Raw genomic sequence first — 19,536 nt, 5'->3', positions numbered from 1 at the left:
ATTAAATAAAAAAAGAAAAGCCCCTTGTATAAAAAAAGTAATATATTTTTCTATAATATTGATCTTCTATATTTATACACACAGATATAATGCATAACAGATATTAAAGTACATTACCATCTATCTATATAGTTTTCATACTGATCATTAATTTATGTGTCCAGATTTGGATTACTGGTATTCATTTCTTCTTTTATGGCTCTATCTATCTATCTATCTATCTATCTATCTATCTATCTATCTATCTATCTATCTATCTATCTATCTATCTATCTATCTCTCTATCTATTTATCCTTCTATCTATCTCCCTATCTATATATCTCCCTATCTATATATCTCCCTATCACCCTATATACATTCCTTTATTATAGATGTGTATATTTTCATTTCTATATTAATCATTTAAAAGCCCTGCCTCTAAGCTTCTAACCAAATAAAAAACAATTAAACCCTTGTTTTAAATGTTTTTAATATCTATTTCTATAACATTGATCTTCTATATTTGTACACACAGATACAATGCATAACAGATATTAAAGTAGATCACCATCTATCTATATAGTTTTCATACTGATCATTAATTTACTTGTCCAGATTTGGATTACTGGTATTCATTTCTTCTTTTATGGCTCTATCTATCCATCTATCTATCTATCCATCTATCTATCTATCTATCTATCTATCTATCTATCTCACTACATATATTTCTTTCTTATAGATGTGTATATTTTCATTTCTATATTATTCATTTAAATGCCATGCCTTTAATTAAATAAAAAAAGAAAAGCCCCTTGTATAAAAAAATTAATATATTTTTGTATAATATTGATCTTTTATATTTATACACACAGATATAATGCATAACAGATATTAAAGTACATTACCATCTATCTATATAGTTTTCATACTGATCATTAATTTATGTGTCCAGATTTGGATTACTGGTATTCATTTCTTCTTTTATGGCTCTATCTATCTATCCTTCTATCCTTCTATCCTTCTATCCTTCTATCTCCCTATCTATATATCTCCCTATCTATATATCTCCCTATCTATCACCCTATATACATTTCTTTATTATAGATGTGTATATTTTCATTTCTATATTAATCATTTAAAAGCCCTGCCTCTAAGCTTCTTACCAAATAAAAAACAATTAAACCCTTGTTTAAAATGTTTTCAATATCTATTTCTATAAAATTGATCTTTTATATTTGTACACACAGATACAATGCATAACAGATATTAAAGTACATCACCATCTATCTATATAGTTTTCAAACTGATCATTAATTTACTTGTCCAGATTTGGATTACTGGTATTTATTTCTTCTTTTATGGCTCTATCTATCTATCTGTCTATCTCCCTATCTATCACCCTATATACATTTCTTTATTATAGATGTGTATATTTTCATTTCTATATTATTCATTTATATGCCATGCCTCTATCCAAATAAATAACAAAAGGTCCCTACATTGAAATATTTGTAATATTTATTTCTATCATATGGATCTTCTTTATCTATACACATAGATATCACACATAACTGATATTAAAATATATTATATTAGCATCTATCCATATAGTTTTCATACTGAATATTAATCTACTTGTCTAGACTAGGATTACTTGTATTTCTTTCTTTTTTATGGCTCTCTCTCTATATATATAGATCTATGTAGCTTCCCTATATTTATTTTTACATGTATACATTTATATATTTCTCTTTCTAACGTTCTGCTTTTTGAAATTTGCATTTCTTTCTCTTGGAAACTCTCCCAATTCTTTCAGCTAACAGGTCAGAATGATAAAAATATAAATCCCTACTCAACCCCGAGTGCAGAACGCGCTCGTCTCTATGGAACTTAGGCACAGAAATTTCTATCGGTGCATTTTAATACCTCAGGGATGCACACATGTGTTTTATACACTCCCATTTTACAGGGAAGTAAGAGGTGGAAAGACAAAACCCACTTTCTTAACCCTAAGCTGTTCCTGACATAACAAAACCCTAACGATGGAGTGCACAGAGAGGGGGTTCCTTTCCAAGGGGATTTAGAGAGGTCAATTCCTGTCCCTTGCCAATACCTACCGTAAAAACCAGAACAACTCCACAGGTGTTTGGATTCTGCACCCAGCCCTCCCAGGGAATTTCCTGGCAGCTCGGGTCCCCTCTGGGCAAGGGCACCCAGCACGAGCCCTCCCCATTCCCCTCTCACCTTGTTCCTCCAGCACAGCGTGTTCCTCCCTCTGGCGGGGACCTCGGCGTGCCCCAAGGGACACGGGAGCCCCCAGTCTCCACCCCGTCCCCCTCAGCCTTTGCTCCTCCCCCCCAAAGAAGGCACAGAACAACTCCAACTGCCCTGGACAGCAGCACCTTGCTTTATTGGAAGCCTTTCTAGGTCCAGACTACAGGGCTGGGGTGATGGTGTTGCCTTCTGCATGCCTTTCCTTTGTGGACGCAAAGCCCTGAAGCAACCGGGATCCTCCTGAGAGGGCCACTCCATTCCAGCAGCAGTGGAATGGTGGTGGTTGTGTTTTTCTGGTTCACATTTGGTGCTATGCATTTATTTTTAGGTAACTATGGTGGTTCATGTGTATTTCTGGTTTGATATGGTGGTCTGCAGATGCATTTTGGCTTGAATATGGTGATGTGCATTTATTTGTGGTTAAAAATGGTTGTGCTCATGCATTTTTCACCAAACGCAGTGCTGTAAATTTGTGTGGTTTCTGGATGCTGTGCCACATGTGTTTTGGTGGGCCTGTGTGGTGTGGTTTATTTGGAGGGCTGTGTGGGTTGGTTAGTGGATGGGACAGCAGTGTGCATGTGCTGATGAGGTGCGGTTTATTTGGAGGGCTGTGTGGGTTGGTTATTGGATGGTAAGGCAGTGTGCATGTGCTGATGAGGTGTGGTTTATGTGGAGGACTGTGTGGGTTGGTTAGTGGATGGTACAGCAGTGTGCATGTGCTGATGAGGTGTGGTTTATTTGGAGGGCTGTGTGGGTTGGTTAGTGGATGGTAGAGCAGTGTGCATGTGCTGATGAGGTGTGGTTTATTTGGAGGGCTGTGTGGGTTGGTTATTGGATGGTACAGCAGTGCGCATGTGCTGATGAAGTGTGGCGGATTTACGTGGATGCCGTGATGTATGTACTATTTATTGGAAATATTGGCAATATGATTTTGGTGAACATGGAGGGGTGTTGCTGTCTTCGGTGACCTTGCAGTAGGGAGTGAAGCAGCATATATAACATCTATACATATCTTATTCATATTGAATATTAATCTACATGTCTATGTTTATATTACTTATATTTCTTTTTTATATCTATATCTTAATGTATTTTTTATAGATCTGTACATTTTAATTTCTACATTATTTATTTAAAAGCTCTACCTCTAACCTAATAAACACCAAACAGCCCCTTTACCTGAAATGGTAATCAAACATTTTTTTAATGTCTATTTTTATCAAATTTATATTTATATACTACATTGATATATGTATAATGCACAATAGATATTTTTCCTGGTTTAGGGTAAATTTGGGAGAAAAGTTTTGAAAAGGGTTTTTAATAAAGAAAATTTAAGTGGTTGTTTTATTTTGTTTAATTGGTTTGAGAAAAGATTTCTTTGGAGGAAAATTGAAAAAATGTTTATTTAATGAGTAAAGTATTTATAAACAAATGAATAATAAATAATAAAATTAGTTGTTGTTTGAAGAGATGGTCAATTTAGAAAGTTCTTGTTGGGAAGTGTAGTTTTGTTTGTTTAGTTATATATCAGGTTTTTTGGTGTTGCAAAGCGTTGAGGCCCAGACCCCCGAGGGCTGGATGTGTGAGTTTTTGGTGTTTGGGTTTTTAGTTTAGAGTACATTTGAATAGAGTTAAGAGAAAGAAAATATATATATACTTTGAAAATTTTTTTTAGTTTGTTAAAAATGAATTCAAAGTAAGGGAGACTTTTGTTTTGTGGTAGATCATATCGTTTGGAGAAGGTTGTGAGGAAATGAGTCTTGTTTTTGAAAATCACTTGTGTGGGGTGTTTTGTTCCTTTTGGAAATGAGTTATATATATAGACAGATAAGAGTAGTGATATTGAGTAAAAAGTGAGGTTTATACGTATTTTTTATTTAATGCTTAGATTTTTTTTGAGGTATACATTATGTTATTTTTTCGTATTATGGAGTTTTTTCTATTTAACCTGGAATTTATTTTAATTGCTTTTTTAAATACAATTTTTTATTTGTTACTGGGATTTTGGTTTTGTTAATGATATGTCAGGGTTTAGATTGGGTAGGGTTAGTTTGCTTGGTGGAGTTTGGGGTGTTAATGAATGAGGTGGCTTTTGCTAGATGTTTTTTAATATTTGAAAGACTTTTTTATTTAATGTTTTTAAGATGGTTTTTAACAGTTTTTTGATTTGGTTTTTTTTTTGTACTTGGTGCATGGTAGGGGATATGGTATATTTACTGAATATTATGTTTTTTAGTTTAGGTGTTGATAAGGTTGTTTTTGAAATGAGTTTTATGGTTTGATTTCATTTTTTAGGGGTATTATGTTTTTAAAGGGCTGGTTCTTTAAGGTTAAGGATGATGGTTTGAGTAGCAGTGTGAGGTATAGGGTATGTTTTTATTTATTTAGTGATTTTTATTATTGTGAGTATGTTGTGTTTATTTTGGTGTACTTCGGGTACAGTAATGTAGCTAATTTGTTAGGTTTCTTATATTTCTATTTGGATTATTGTTTCTTAGAGGGGGGGGTTCATTTGTTTGATTGTAGTATGTTTTAAACTTATGGATAATGTGAAAAAGATTTATGGTTAAATTTATTTTTTGGTTTTGTGTTTATTTGGAGATAGTATTTTTATTTTGATGATTCAAGGTATTATGAGATTATTGAGTTAAAACCAAATTGTTCCTGTATGGTTAATTGCAGTTTATTTTGGATCTTTTTTTTTTTTTTGTAGTTGCATGTACCTGTTTTTTTCTTTGGTGGTTTTTATTAGTTGTATTTTTGGGGATGTGTATATTTATATGATGGATTTTTAAAGGTAGTTTGTTTTTTGTAGTGATTTCTTATTTTTTAGGAGTTTAATTTTTTTGTTAATGAGGTCTATTTTTATAGAGCATTGATTATTACTTATGAATTAGAAGGCCGCAATTTGGTTAGGTTGCTTTTAGTAATGCATAGAGCTCATTGAACGGTTTGCTGTTTAGTAAGTTGTTGAGGTTTTTTTAAGCAGATTTGGTTGTGTTAGGTTTTATATAGCTTTTTGTGTTTTGTTTTACTTTTAGGATGTGGTATGAATTATTAGTAAAAAGAGTGTAGTGGGGTTTTTTTTGCTCCTCTTCTAATAAACTGGGTATAATTACTAACACACTTTTAAAACATGTTACTGGGATTGGGATGAAGGGTAGACCAAAGAAACAATAAACTAAAGCTATTTGGTACAAACTTCAGTACTTTTATAACGTTTTTACCCATCATTATTACTGACCTTAGCATAAGAGCTATTTTAATCTGCGCTCTTTTACTGTGAAAGTTATGTAGTAGGGACAGTATTGGAGTTATTTTTGGATAAGAAAACAAACTTAGGGACAAGAAAGGCATCAAAACCTCCAAAAAGCTCAGAGACTAGAACAACATAAAGGCCTCCACCCTGAGAGACATGAACTTAAGTAACACCATTACAAAGTCCTTTATCCCAGCACACAGTAAGGACCAATGCAACATAATCAGCATAGGTTTTCTTATTCTTCTGAACCCCACATTCGGCAGCAAATAATAAAATGCTTAGGAAGCTAAGACACAACTCAAAGCACTGCAGGATAACTTCACAGATGCAGACATCTTGTGTTGACCTAGGAAAAGCCTCTAGACACCAAAGTAAAACCTACGTCACAAATTTCAAATTACAGGGGCCTGGGACTTGGCCTTTTACACCTACAGCCAGGCTGGGCAGCAGGGCAGAGCAGCTCCGGGACAACTACACCCAGACACCCGTGACACACCACACAACGGACGAGGGGACACAATGGGGAGACAAAAGTCTGGGCCACAAGGACGGCCACAAGGACTGAGAGAATGCGGAATGAGATGAGCCGGGTGAGAATGAAGGCGAGCTGATGAAGCTCGCAGAACCCGGGAGGAAGAAGATGCTGACAGAATGACAAACTCCAGGAACCGCCAAGACGGAGGCCCAAGAATCTTATGGCCGCAATCCTCTACCTATCTTTGCGTTTCTTCAAGTCCTAAGCCGCAACAATGGATCCTCGCGGCGCACGGCTGTTGACACAGCTCGGAACAAGAGGTCTAAAAGACATCCAATCGGATGCTTGTCAAAAGAGACGCGATTCCAAGGCCTCTGAGAGCTGCCGAGCCGAGGAGCCCAGAGATTGGAGATGTTATAAGTGTTGCTGGGGTTTCTGGTAAGCCCCCAGAAGGGATAAGGGAAGGCACATACAACACAGGAGGCACAAAAGACACAGAAGGCACGATGGACGAGTGACACGACGCGCCCAGAGGCTGCTCTGTCCTGCACACCTCAGCACTGTGAACAAAAGTGAGGCTCTCCCACCGTGCGGCCTAAGGGGCCACAGCCTGAACCGCCCCGAGCCGGCACCCGGCTTTCATCCCCTCTGCGGGTCATAGCCTTTGACTCAGCTCTCGGATGCCCGCTGGGGAGGATCCACACGGAGCGCCAAGGAAGGCCGCCTGGCTATCCGGGAAGTTCCTGCCATCGCCAGGCTGTCGTCTCTCCGTCAGCTACCAAAAATAAAACAGAAAATCAGCAGCTGATCTGTGCAGGGCGTCGGCCAAAACCCGACAATTCCGCTACTCACGGTCTCCTGCGAACGGCCGTGTCCTGAGGCCGCACGATACGGCCACGCCGGGACCAGGCAGCGCCGTCGCAGGGCGCGCCTGAGTTAAGAGAAGAAAAAGTAATGTGGCGTTGCTGAGACTTGAACAGGCCCTCGCTCCTCCTCCTGACATCCCCAAATCACGGGAAGCCCTCGGCCCCTTCCTGAAGGCCACCCACACGGCCCCTTTACGTGGAAAAGGCTCCGTCACGCGGTCCCTGTGACGCTTCCGCAGGGCTCACGGGAGCGGCGAAGCAGGCGTGCCGACCGGCTGGCGACGGGGTCTCGACGAAACGCGACTGGACCGCCTAAAGCATGCAAACAAGAAGGGACGCTTGGCGTTGCACCAGAAACTGAGAGCCCAGCGATAACAACAGCCTCCCTCCACCGGTCAACGCTCACCTTGCCCGCTTCACCTTGACTGCTGCTAGCCGGCTCTATTTCCTAAAAATAAAGACAAAGAGGAGACCTGTAACAACACAGGGACCGGTTCCAGTTGCCCTGCAAAGACAAACATTGACTTACCTTCTCAGGGGAACCCCCTTACCCTGGATGGGGCGCTCTGCCACCGATTTCATCCGTCCGCATCTGAAAGAGAGCTGAGACAAAAGGCAAAGTGCTGCAGGGTAACTTCACAGCTCCAGACATCTTGCGTTGCTCTAGGGATATGTTCTAGACTCTAACTACAACTGACATTACAAATTTCAAATTACATCACAAATTTCAGTCACAAATTGCCTTGGACTTGGCCTTTTACACCTACAGCCAGGCTGGGCAGCAGGGCAGAGCAGCTCCGGGACAACTACACCCAGACACCCGTGACACACCAGACAACCGACGAGGGGACACAATGGGGAGACAAAACTCTGGGCCACAAGGACGGCCACAAGGACTGAGAGAATGCAGAATGAGATGAGCCGGGTGAGAATGAAGGCGAGCTGATGAAGCTCGCAGAACCCGGGAGGAAGAAGATGCTGACAGAATGACAAACTCCAGGAACCGCCAAGACGGAGGCCCAAGAATCTTATGGCCGCAATCCTCTACCTATCTTTGCGTTTCTTCAAGTCCTAAGCCGCAACAATGGATCCTCGCGGCGCACGGCTGTTGACACAGCTCGGAACAAGAGGTCTAAAAGACATCCAATCGGATGCTTGTCAAGAGAGACGCGATTCCAAGGCCTCTGAGAGCTGCCGAGCCGAGGAGCCCAGAGATTGGAGATGTTATAAGTGTTGCTGGGGTTTCTGGTAAGCCCCCAGAAGGGATAAGGGAAGGCACATACAACACAGGAGGCACAAAAGACACAGAAGGCACGATGGACGAGTGACACGACGCGCCCAGAGGCTGCTCTGTCCTGCACACCTCAGCACGGTGAACAAAAGTGAGGCTCTCCCACCGTGCGGCTTAAGGGGCCACAGCCTGGACCTCCCCGTCCCCAAAGCTGACTCAGATATCCCAGGTCACAAGTCCCGACCCGGCACCCCGCTTTCATCCCCTCTGCGGGTCGTAGCCTTTGACTCAGCTCTCGGATGCCCGCTGGGGAGGATCCACACGGAGCGCCAAGGAAGGCCGCCTGGCTATCCAGGAAGTTCCTGCCATCGCCAGGCTGTCGTCTCTCCGTCAGCTACCAAAAATAAAACAGAAAATCAGCAGCTGATCTGTGCAGGGCGTCGGCCAAAACCCGACAATTCCGCTACTCACGGTCTCCTGCGAACGGCCGTGTCCTGAGGCCGCACGATACGGCCACGCCGGGACCAGGCAGCGTCGTCGCAGGGCGCGCCTGAGTTAAGAGAAGAAAAAGTGATGTGGCGTTGCTGAGACTTGAACAGGCCCTCGCTCCTCCTCCCGACATCCCCAACTCACGGGAAGCCCTCGGCCCCTTCCTGAAGGCCACCCACACGGCCCCTTTACGTGGAAAAGGCTCCGTCACGCGGTCCCCTGTGACGCTTCCGCAGGGCTCACGGGAGCGGCGAAGCAGGCGTGCCGTGCCGGCCGGCTGGCGACGGGGTCTCGACGAAACGCGACTGGACCGCCTAAAGCATGCAAACAAGAAGGGACGCTTGGCGTTGCACCAGAAACTGAGAGCCCAGCGATAACAACAGCCTCCCTCCACCGGTCAACGCTCACCTTGCCCGCTTCACCTTGACTGCTGCTAGCCGGCTCTATTTCCTAAAAATAAAGACAAAGAGGAGACCTGTAACAACACAGGGACCGGTTCCAGTTGCCCTGCAAAGACAAACATTGACTTACCTTCTCAGGGGAACCCCCTTACCCTGGATGGGGCGCTCTGCCACCGATTTCATCCGTCCGCATCTGAAAGAGAGCTGAGACAAAAGGCAAAGTGCTGCAGGGTAACTTCACAGCTCCAGACATCTTGCGTTGCTCTAGGGATATGTTCTAGACCCCAACTACACCCTACATCACAAATTTCAAATTACAGGGGCCTTGGACTTGGCCTTTTACACCTACAGCCAGGCTGGGCAGCAGGGCAGAGCAGCTCCGGGACAACTACACCCAGACACCCGTGACACACCAGACAACCGACGAGGGGACACAATGGGGAGACAAAATTCTGGGCCACAAGAACGGCCGCAAGGACTGAGAGAATGCGGAACAAGATGAGCCGGGTGAGAATGAAGGCGAGCTGATGAAGCTCGCAGAACCCGGGAGGAAGAAGATGCTGACAGAATGACAAACTCCAGGAACCGCCAAGACGGAGGCCCAAGAATCTTATGGCCGCAATCCTCTACCTATCTTTGCGTTTCTTCAAGTCCTAAGCCGCAACAATGGATCCTCGCGGCGCACGGCTGTTGACACAGCTCGGAACAAGAGGTCTAAAAGACATCCAATCGGATGCTTGTCCAAAGAGACGCGATTCCAAGGCCTCTGAGAGCTGCCAAGCTGAGGAGCCCAGAGATTGGAGATGTTATAAGTGTTGCTGGGGTTTCTGGTAAGCCCCCAGAAGGGATAAGGGAAAGCACATACAACACAGGAGGCACAAAAGACACAGAAGGCACGATGGACGAGTGACAGGACGCGCCCAGAGGCTGCTCTGTCCTGCACACCTCAGCACTGTGAACAAAAGTGAGGCTCTCCCACCGTGCAGCCTAAGGGGCCACAGCCTGAACCGCCCCGACCCGGCACCCCGCTTTCATCCCCTCTGCGGGTCGTAGCCTTTGACTCAGCTCTCGGATGCCCGCTGGGGAGGATCCACACGGAGCGCCAAGGAAGGCCGCCTGGCTACCCGGGAAGTTCCTGCCATCGCCAGGCTGTCGTCTCTTCGTCAGCTACCAAAAATAAAACAGAAAATCAGCAGCTGATCTGTGCAGGGCGTCGGCCAAAACCCGACAATTCCGCTACTCACGGTCTCCTGCGAACGGCCGTGTCCTGAGGCCGCACGATACGGCCACGCCGGGACCAGGCAGCGCCGTCGCAGGGCGCGCCTGAGTTAAGAGAAGAAAAAGTAATGTGGCGTTGCTGAGACTTGAACAGGCCCTCGCTCCTCCTCCTGACATCCCCAAATCACGGGAAGCCCTCGGCCCCTTCCTGAAGGCCACCCACACGGCCCCTTTACGTGGAAAAGGCTCCGTCACGCGGTCCCTGTGACGCTTCCGCAGGGCTCACGGGAGCGGCGAAGCAGGCGTGCCGACCGGCTGGCGACGGGGTCTCGACGAAACGCGACTGGACCGCCTAAAGCATGCAAACAAGAAGGGACGCTTGGCGTTGCACCAGAAACTGAGAGCCCAGCGATAACAACAGCCTCCCTCCACCGGTCAACGCTCACCTTGCCCGCTTCACCTTGACTGCTGCTAGCCGGCTCTATTTCCTAAAAATAAAGACAAAGAGGAGACCTGTAACAACACAGGGACCGGTTCCAGTTGCCCTGCAAAGACAAACATTGACTTACCTTCTCAGGGGAACCCCCTTACCCTGGATGGGGCGCTCTGCCACCGATTTCATCCGTCCGCATCTGAAAGAGAGCTGAGACAAAAGTCAAAGTGCTGCAGGGTAACTTCACAGCTCCAGACATCTTGCGTTGCTCTAGGGATATGTTCTAGACTCTAACTACAACTGACATTACAAATTTCAAATTACATCACAAATTTCAGTCACAAATTGCCTTGGACTTGGCCTTTTACACCTACAGCCAGGCTGGGCAGCAGGGCAGAGCAGCTCCGGGACAACTACACCCAGACACCCGTGACACACCACACAACGGACGAGGGGACACAATGGGGAGACAAAACTCTGGGCCACAAGGACGGCCACAAGGACTGAGAGAATGCGGAATGAGATGAGCCGGGTGAGAATGAAGGCGAGCTGATGAAGCTCGCAGAACCCGGGAGGAAGAAGATGCTGACAGAATGACAAACTCCAGGAACCGCCAAGACGGAGGCCCAAGAATCTTATGGCCGCAATCCTCTACCTATCTTTGCGTTTCTTCAAGTCCTAAGCCGCAACAATGGATCCTCGCGGCGCACGGCTGTTGACACAGCTCGGAACAAGAGGTCTAAAAGACATCCAATCGGATGCTTGTCAAGAGAGACGCGATTCCAAGGCCTCTGAGAGCTGCCGAGCCGAGGAGCCCAGAGATTGGAGATGTTATAAGTGTTGCTGGGGTTTCTGGTAAGCCCCCAGAAGGGATAAGGGAAGGCACATACAACACAGGAGGCACAAAAGACACAGAAGGCACGATGGACGAGTGACACGACGCGCCCAGAGGCTGCTCTGTCCTGCACACCTCAGCACGGTGAACAAAAGTGAGGCTCTCCCACCGTGCGGCTTAAGGGGCCACAGCCTGGACCTCCCCGTCCCCAAAGCTGACTCAGATATCCCAGGTCACAAGTCCCGACCCGGCACCCCGCTTTCATCCCCTCTGCGGGTCGTAGCCTTTGACTCAGCTCTCGGATGCCCGCTGGGGAGGATCCACACGGAGCGCCAAGGAAGGCCGCCTGGCTATCCAGGAAGTTCCTGCCATCGCCAGGCTGTCGTCTCTCCGTCAGCTACCAAAAATAAAACAGAAAATCAGCAGCTGATCTGTGCAGGGCGTCGGCCAAAACCCGACAATTCCGCTACTCACGGTCTCCTGCGAACGGCCGTGTCCTGAGGCCGCACGATACGGCCACGCCGGGACCAGGCAGCGTCGTCGCAGGGCGCGCCTGAGTTAAGAGAAGAAAAAGTAATGTGGCGTTGCTGAGACTTGAACAGGCCCTCGCTCCTCCTCCCGACATCCCCAACTCACGGGAAGCCCTCGGCCCCTTCCTGAAGGCCACCCACACGGCCCCTTTACGTGGAAAAGGCTCCGTCACGCGGTCCCCTGTGACGCTTCCGCAGGGCTCACGGGAGCGGCGAAGCAGGCGTGCCGTGCCGGCTGGCTGGCGACGGGGTCTCGACGAAACGCGACTGGACCGCCTAAAGCATGCAAACAAGAAGGGACGCTTGGCGTTGCACCAGAAACTGAGAGCCCAGCGATAACAACAGCCTCCCTCCACCGGTCAACGCTCACCTTGCCCGCTTCACCTTGACTGCTGCTAGCCGGCTCTATTTCCTAAAAATAAAGACAAAGAGGAGACCTGTAACAACACAGGGACCGGTTCCAGTTGCCCTGCAAAGACAAACATTGACTTACCTTCTCAGGGGAACCCCCTTACCCTGGATGGGGCGCTCTGCCACCGATTTCATCCGTCCGCATCTGAAAGAGAGCTGAGACAAAAGGCAAAGTGCTGCAGGGTAACTTCACAGCTCCAGACATCTTGCGTTGCTCTAGGGATATGTTCTAGACCCCAACTACACCCTACATCACAAATTTCAAATTACAGGGGCCTTGGACTTGGCCTTTTACACCTACAGCCAGGCTGGGCAGCAGGGCAGAGCAGCTCCGGGACAACTACACCCAGACACCCGTGACACACCAGACAACCGACGAGGGGACACAATGGGGAGACAAAATTCTGGGCCACAAGAACGGCCGCAAGGACTGAGAGAATGCGGAACAAGATGAGCCGGGTGAGAATGAAGGCGAGCTGATGAAGCTCGCAGAACCCGGGAGGAAGAAGATGCTGACAGAATGACAAACTCCAGGAACCGCCAAGACGGAGGCCCAAGAATCTTATGGCCGCAATCCTCTACCTATCTTTGCGTTTCTTCAAGTCCTAAGCCGCAACAATGGATCCTCGCGGCGCACGGCTGTTGACACAGCTCGGAACAAGAGGTCTAAAAGACATCCAATCGGATGCTTGTCCAAAGAGACGCGATTCCAAGGCCTCTGAGAGCTGCCAAGCTGAGGAGCCCAGAGATTGGAGATGTTATAAGTGTTGCTGGGGTTTCTGGTAAGCCCCCAGAAGGGATAAGGGAAAGCACATACAACACAGGAGGCACAAAAGACACAGAAGGCACGATGGACGAGTGACAGGACGCGCCCAGAGGCTGCTCTGTCCTGCACACCTCAGCACTGTGAACAAAAGTGAGGCTCTCCCACCGTGCAGCCTAAGGGGCCACAGCCTGAACCGCCCCGACCCGGCACCCCGCTTTCATCCCCTCTGCGGGTCGTAGCCTTTGACTCAGCTCTCGGATGCCCGCTGGGGAGGATCCACACGGAGCGCCAAGGAAGGCCGCCTGGCTACCCGGGAAGTTCCTGCCATCGCCAGGCTGTCGTCTCTTCGTCAGCTACCAAAAATAAAACAGAAAATCAGCAGCTGATCTGTGCAGGGCGTCGGCCAAAACCCGACAATTCCGCTACTCACGGTCTCCTGCGAACGGCCGTGTCCTGAGGCCGCACGATACGGCCACGCCGGGACCAGGCAGCGCCGTCGCAGGGCGCGCCTGAGTTAAGAGAAGAAAAAGTAATGTGGCGTTGCTGAGACTTGAACAGGCCCTCGCTCCTCCTCCTGACATCCCCAACTCACGGGAAGCCCTCGGCCCCTTCCTGAAGGCCACCCACACGGCCCCTTTACGTGGAAAAGGCTCCGTCACGCGGTCCCTGTGACGCTTCCGCAGGGCTCACGGGAGCGGCGAAGCAGGCGTGCCGGCCGGCTGGCGACGGGGTCTCGACGAAACGCGACTGGACCGCCTAAAGCATGCAAACAAGAAGGGACGCTTGGCGTTGCACCAGAAACTGAGAGCCCAGCGATAACAACAGCCTCCCTCCACCGGTCAACGCTCACCTTGCCCGCTTCACCTTGACTGCTGCTAGCCGGCTCTATTTCCTAAAAATAAAGACAAAGAGGAGACCTGTAACAACACAGGGACTGGTTCCAGTTGCCCTGCAAAGACAAACATTGACTTACCTTCTCAGGGGAACCCCCTTACCCTGGATGGGGCGCTCTGCCACCGATTTCATCCGTCCGCATCTGAAAGAGAGCTGAGACAAAAGGCAAAGTGCTGCAGGGTAACTTCACAGCTCCAGACATCTTGCGTTGCTCTAGGGATATGTTCTAGACCCCAACTACACCCTACATCACAAATTTCAAATTACAGGGGCCTTGGACTTGGCCTTTTACACCTACAGCCAGGCTGGGCAGCAGGGCAGAGCAGCTCCGGGACAACTACACCCAGACACCCGTGACACACCAGACAACCGACGAGGGGACACAATGGGGAGACAAAATTCTGGGCCACAAGAACGGCCGCAAGGACTGAGAGAATGCGGAACAAGATGAGCCGGGTGAGAATGAAGGCGAGCTGATGAAGCTCGCAGAACCCGGGAGGAAGAAGATGCTGACAGAATGACAAACTCCAGGAACCGCCAAGACGGAGGCCCAAGAATCTTATGGCCGCAATCCTCTACCTATCTTTGCGTTTCTTCAAGTCCTAAGCCGCAACAATGGATCCTCGCGGCGCACGGCTGTTGACACAGCTCGGAACAAGAGGTCTAAAAGACATCCAATCGGATGCTTGTCCAAAGAGACGCGATTCCAAGGCCTCTGAGAGCTGCCAAGCTGAGAAGCCCAGAGATTGGAGATGTTATAAGTGTTGCTGGGGTTTCTGGTAAGCCCCCAGAAGGGATAAGGGAAAGCACATACAACACAGGAGGCACAAAAGACACAGAAGGCACGATGGACGAGTGACAGGACGCGCCCAGAGGCTGCTCTGTCCTGCACACCTCAGCACTGTGAACAAAAGTGAGGCTCTCCCACCGTGCAGCCTAAGGGGCCACAGCCTGAACCGCCCCGACCCGGCACCCCGCTTTCATCCCCTCTGCGGGTCGTAGCCTTTGACTCAGCTCTCGGATGCCCGCTGGGGAGGATCCACACGGAGCGCCAAGGAAGGCCGCCTGGCTACCCGGGAAGTTCCTGCCATCGCCAGGCTGTCGTCTCTTCGTCAGCTACCAAAAATAAAACAGAAAATCAGCAGCTGATCTGTGCAGGGCGTCGGCCAAAACCCGACAATTCCGCTACTCACGGTCTCCTGCGAACGGCCGTGTCCTGAGGCCGCACGATACGGCCACGCCGGGACCAGGCAGCGCCGTCGCAGGGCGCGCCTGAGTTAAGAGAAGAAAAAGTAATGTGGCGTTGCTGAGACTTGAACAGGCCCTCGCTCCTCCTCCTGACATCCCCAACTCACGGGAAGCCCTCGGCCCCTTCCTGAAGGCCACCCACACGGCCCCTTTACGTGGAAAAGGCTCCGTCACGCGGTCCCTGTGACGCTTCCGCAGGGCTCACGGGAGTGGCGAAGCAGGCGTGCCGGCCGGCTGGCGACGGGGTCTCGACGAAACGCGACTGGACCGCCTAAAGCATGCAAACAAGAAGGGACGCTTGGCGTTGCACCAGAAACTGAGAGCCCAGCGATAACAACAGCCTCCCTCCACCGGTCAACGCTCACCTTGCCCGCTTCACCTTGACTGCTGCTAGCCGGCTCTATTTCCTAAAAATAAAGACAAAGAGGAGACCTGTAACAACACAGGGACCGGTTCCAGTTGCCCTGCAAAGACAAACATTGACTTACCTTCTCAGGGGAACCCCCTTACCCTGGATGGGGCGCTCTGCCACCGATTTCATCCGTCCGCATCTGAAAGAGAGCTGAGACAAAAGGCAAAGTGCTGCAGGGTAACTTCACAGCTCCAGACATCTTGCGTTGCTCTAGGGATATGTTCTAGACCCCAACTACACCCTACATCACAAATTTCAAATTACAGGGGCCTTGGACTTGGCCTTTTACACCTACAGCCAGGCTGGGCAGCAGGGCAGAGCAGCTCCGGGACAACTACACCCAGACACCCGTGACACACCAGACAACCGACGAGGGGACACAATGGGGAGACAAAATTCTGGGCCACAAGAACGGCCGCAAGGACTGAGAGAATGCGGAACAAGATGAGCCGGGTGAGAATGAAGGCGAGCTGATGAAGCTCGCAGAACCCGGGAGGAAGAAGATGCTGACAGAATGACAAACTCCAGGAACCGCCAAGACGGAGGCCCAAGAATCTTATGGCCGCAATCCTCTACCTATCTTTGCGTTTCTTCAAGTCCTAAGCCGCAACAATGGATCCTCGCGGCGCACGGCTGTTGACACAGCTCGGAACAAGAGGTCTAAAAGACATCCAATCGGATGCTTGTCCAAAGAGACGCGATTCCAAGGCCTCTGAGAGCTGCCAAGCTGAGGAGCCCAGAGATTGGAGATGTTATAAGTGTTGCTGGGGTTTCTGGTAAGCCCCCAGAAGGGATAAGGGAAGGCACATACAACACAGGAGGCACAAAAGACACAGAAGGCACGATGGACGAGTGACAGGACGCGCCCAGAGGCTGCTCTGTCCTGCACACCTCAGCACTGTGAACAAAAGTGAGGCTCTCCCACCGTGCAGCCTAAGGGGCCACAGCCTGAACCGCCCCGACCCGGCACCCCGCTTTCATCCCCTCTGCGGGTCGTAGCCTTTGACTCAGCTCTCGGATGCCCGCTGGGGAGGATCCACACGGAGCGCCAAGGAAGGCCGCCTGGCTACCCGGGAAGTTCCTGCCATCGCCAGGCTGTCGTCTCTTCGTCAGCTACCAAAAATAAAACAGAAAATCAGCAGCTGATCTGTGCAGGGCGTCGGCCAAAACCCGACAATTCCGCTACTCACGGTCTCCTGCGAACGGCCGTGTCCTGAGGCCGCACGATACGGCCACGCCGGGACCAGGCAGCGCCGTCGCAGGGCGCGCCTGAGTTAAGAGAAGAAAAAGTAATGTGGCGTTGCTGAGACTTGAACAGGCCCTCGCTCCTCCTCCTGACATCCCCAACTCACGGGAAGCCCTCGGCCCCTTCCTGAAGGCCACCCACACGGCCCCTTTACGTGGAAAAGGCTCCGTCACGCGGTCCCTGTGACGCTTCCGCAGGGCTCACGGGAGCGGCGAAGCAGGCGTGCCGACCGGCTGGCGACGGGGTCTCGACGAAACGCGACTGGACCGCCTAAAGCATGCAAACAAGAAGGGACGCTTGGCGTTGCACCAGAAACTGAGAGCCCAGCGATAACAACAGCCTCCCTCCACCGGTCAACGCTCACCTTGCCCGCTTCACCTTGACTGCTGCTAGCCGGCTCTATTTCCTAAAAATAAAGACAAAGAGGAGACCTGTAACAACACAGGGACCGGTTCCAGTTGCCCTGCAAAGACAAACATTGACTTACCTTCTCAGGGGAACCCCCTTACCCTGGATGGGGCGCTCTGCCACCGATTTCATCCGTCCGCATCTGAAAGAGAGCTGAGACAAAAGTCAAAGTGCTGCAGGGTAACTTCACAGCTCCAGACATCTTGCGTTGCTCTAGGGATATGTTCTAGACTCTAACTACAACTGACATTACAAATTTCAAATTACATCACAAATTTCAGTCACAAATTGCCTTGGACTTGGCCTTTTACACCTACAGCCAGGCTGGGCAGCAGGGCAGAGCAGCTCCGGGACAACTACACCCAGACACCCGTGACACACCAGACAACCGACGAGGGGACACAATGGGGAGACAAAACTCTGGGCCACAAGGACGGCCACAAGGACTGAGAGAATGCGGAATGAGATGAGCCGGGTGAGAATGAAGGCGAGCTGATGAAGCTCGCAGAACCCGGGAGGAAGAAGATGCTGACAGAATGACAAACTCCAGGAACTGCCAAGACGGAGGCCCAAGAATCTTATGGCCGCAATCCTCTACCTATCTTTGCGTTTCTTCAAGTCCTAAGCCGCAACAATGGATCCTCGCGGCGCACGGCTGTTGACACAGCTCGGAACAAGAGGTCTAAAAGACATCCAATCGGATGCTTGTCAAGAGAGACGCGATTCCAAGGCCTCTGAGAGCTGCCGAGCCGAGGAGCCCAGAGATTGGAGATGTTATAAGTGTTGCTGGGGTTTCTGGTAAGCCCCCAGAAGGGATAAGGGAAGGCACATACAACACAGGAGGCACAAAAGACACAGAAGGCACGATGGACGAGTGACACGACGCGCCCAGAGGCTGCTCTGTCCTGCACACCTCAGCACGGTGAACAAAAGTGAGGCTCTCCCACCGTGCGGCTTAAGGGGCCACAGCCTGGACCTCCCCGTCCCCAAAGCTGACTCAGATATCCCAGGTCACAAGTCCCGACCCGGCACCCCGCTTTCATCCCCTCTGCGGGTCGTAGCCTTTGACTCAGCTCTCGGATGCCCGCTGGGGAGGATCCACACGGAGCGCCAAGGAAGGCCGCCTGGCTATCCAGGAAGTTCCTGCCATCGCCAGGCTGTCGTCTCTCCGTCAGCTACCAAAAATAAAACAGAAAATCAGCAGCTGATCTGTGCAGGGCGTCGGCCAAAACCCGACAATTCCGCTACTCACGGTCTCCTGCGAACGGCCGTGTCCTGAGGCCGCACGATACGGCCACGTCGGGACCAGGCAGCGTCGTCGCAGGGCGCGCCTGAGTTAAGAGAAGAAAAAGTGATGTGGCGTTGCTGAGACTTGAACAGGCCCTCGCTCCTCCTCCCGACATCCCCAACTCACGGGAAGCCCTCGGCCCCTTCCTGAAGGCCACCCACACGGCCCCTTTACGTGGAAAAGGCTCCGTCACGCGGTCCCCTGTGACGCTTCCGCAGGGCTCACGGGAGCGGCGAAGCAGGCGTGCCGTGCCGGCCGGCTGGCGACGGGGTCTCGACGAAACGCGACTGGACCGCCTAAAGCACGCAAACAAGAAGGGACGCTTGGCGTTGCACCAGAAACTGAGAGCCCAGCGATAACAACAGCCTCCCTCCACCGGTCAACGCTCACCTTGCCCGCTTCACCTTGACTGCTGCTAGCCGGCTCTATTTCCTAAAAATAAAGACAAAGAGGAGACCTGTAACAACACAGGGACCGGTTCCAGTTGCCCTGCAAAGACAAACATTGACTTACCTTCTCGGGGGAACCCCCTTACCCTGGATGGGGCGCTCTGCCACCGATTTCATCCGTCCGCATCTGAAAGAGAGCTGAGACAAAAGGCAAAGTGCTGCAGGGTAACTTCACAGCTCCAGACATCTTGCGTTGCTCTAGGGATATGTTCTAGACCCCAACTACACCCTACATCACAAATTTCAAATTACAGGGGCCTTGGACTTGGCCTTTTACACCTACAGCCAGGCTGGGCAGCAGGGCAGAGCAGCTCCGGGACAACTACACCCAGACACCCGTGACACACCAGACAACCGACGAGGGGACACAATGGGGAGACAAAATTCTGGGCCACAAGAACGGCCGCAAGGACTGAG

At 50.0% G+C, this 19,536-nt stretch overlaps 1 long non-coding RNA gene across 1 annotated transcript in view; it reads right to left on the bottom strand.

Moving 5' to 3' along the window:
* Window positions 1-5,447: 5,447 nt before the first annotated feature.
* Window positions 5,448-19,536, bottom strand: part of LOC147653839 (uncharacterized) — a 70,938-nt gene continuing 56,849 nt past the window's right edge. Inside the window, exon 17 of the long non-coding RNA XR_015285826.1 lies at window positions 5,448-5,947. This is a non-coding gene — a long non-coding RNA (uncharacterized LOC147653839). The remainder of the gene's footprint in view (window positions 5,948-19,536) is intronic.

Source organism: Cyanistes caeruleus, chromosome 4 (genome assembly GCF_971803275.1).
Source record: "Cyanistes caeruleus chromosome 4, bCyaCae1.hap1.1, whole genome shotgun sequence".
Classification (NCBI taxonomy): Eukaryota; Metazoa; Chordata; class Aves; order Passeriformes; family Paridae; genus Cyanistes; species Cyanistes caeruleus.
The sequence above is the reverse complement of the archived record's forward strand: the minus strand, read 5'-3'. Positions and strand labels throughout refer to the sequence as shown.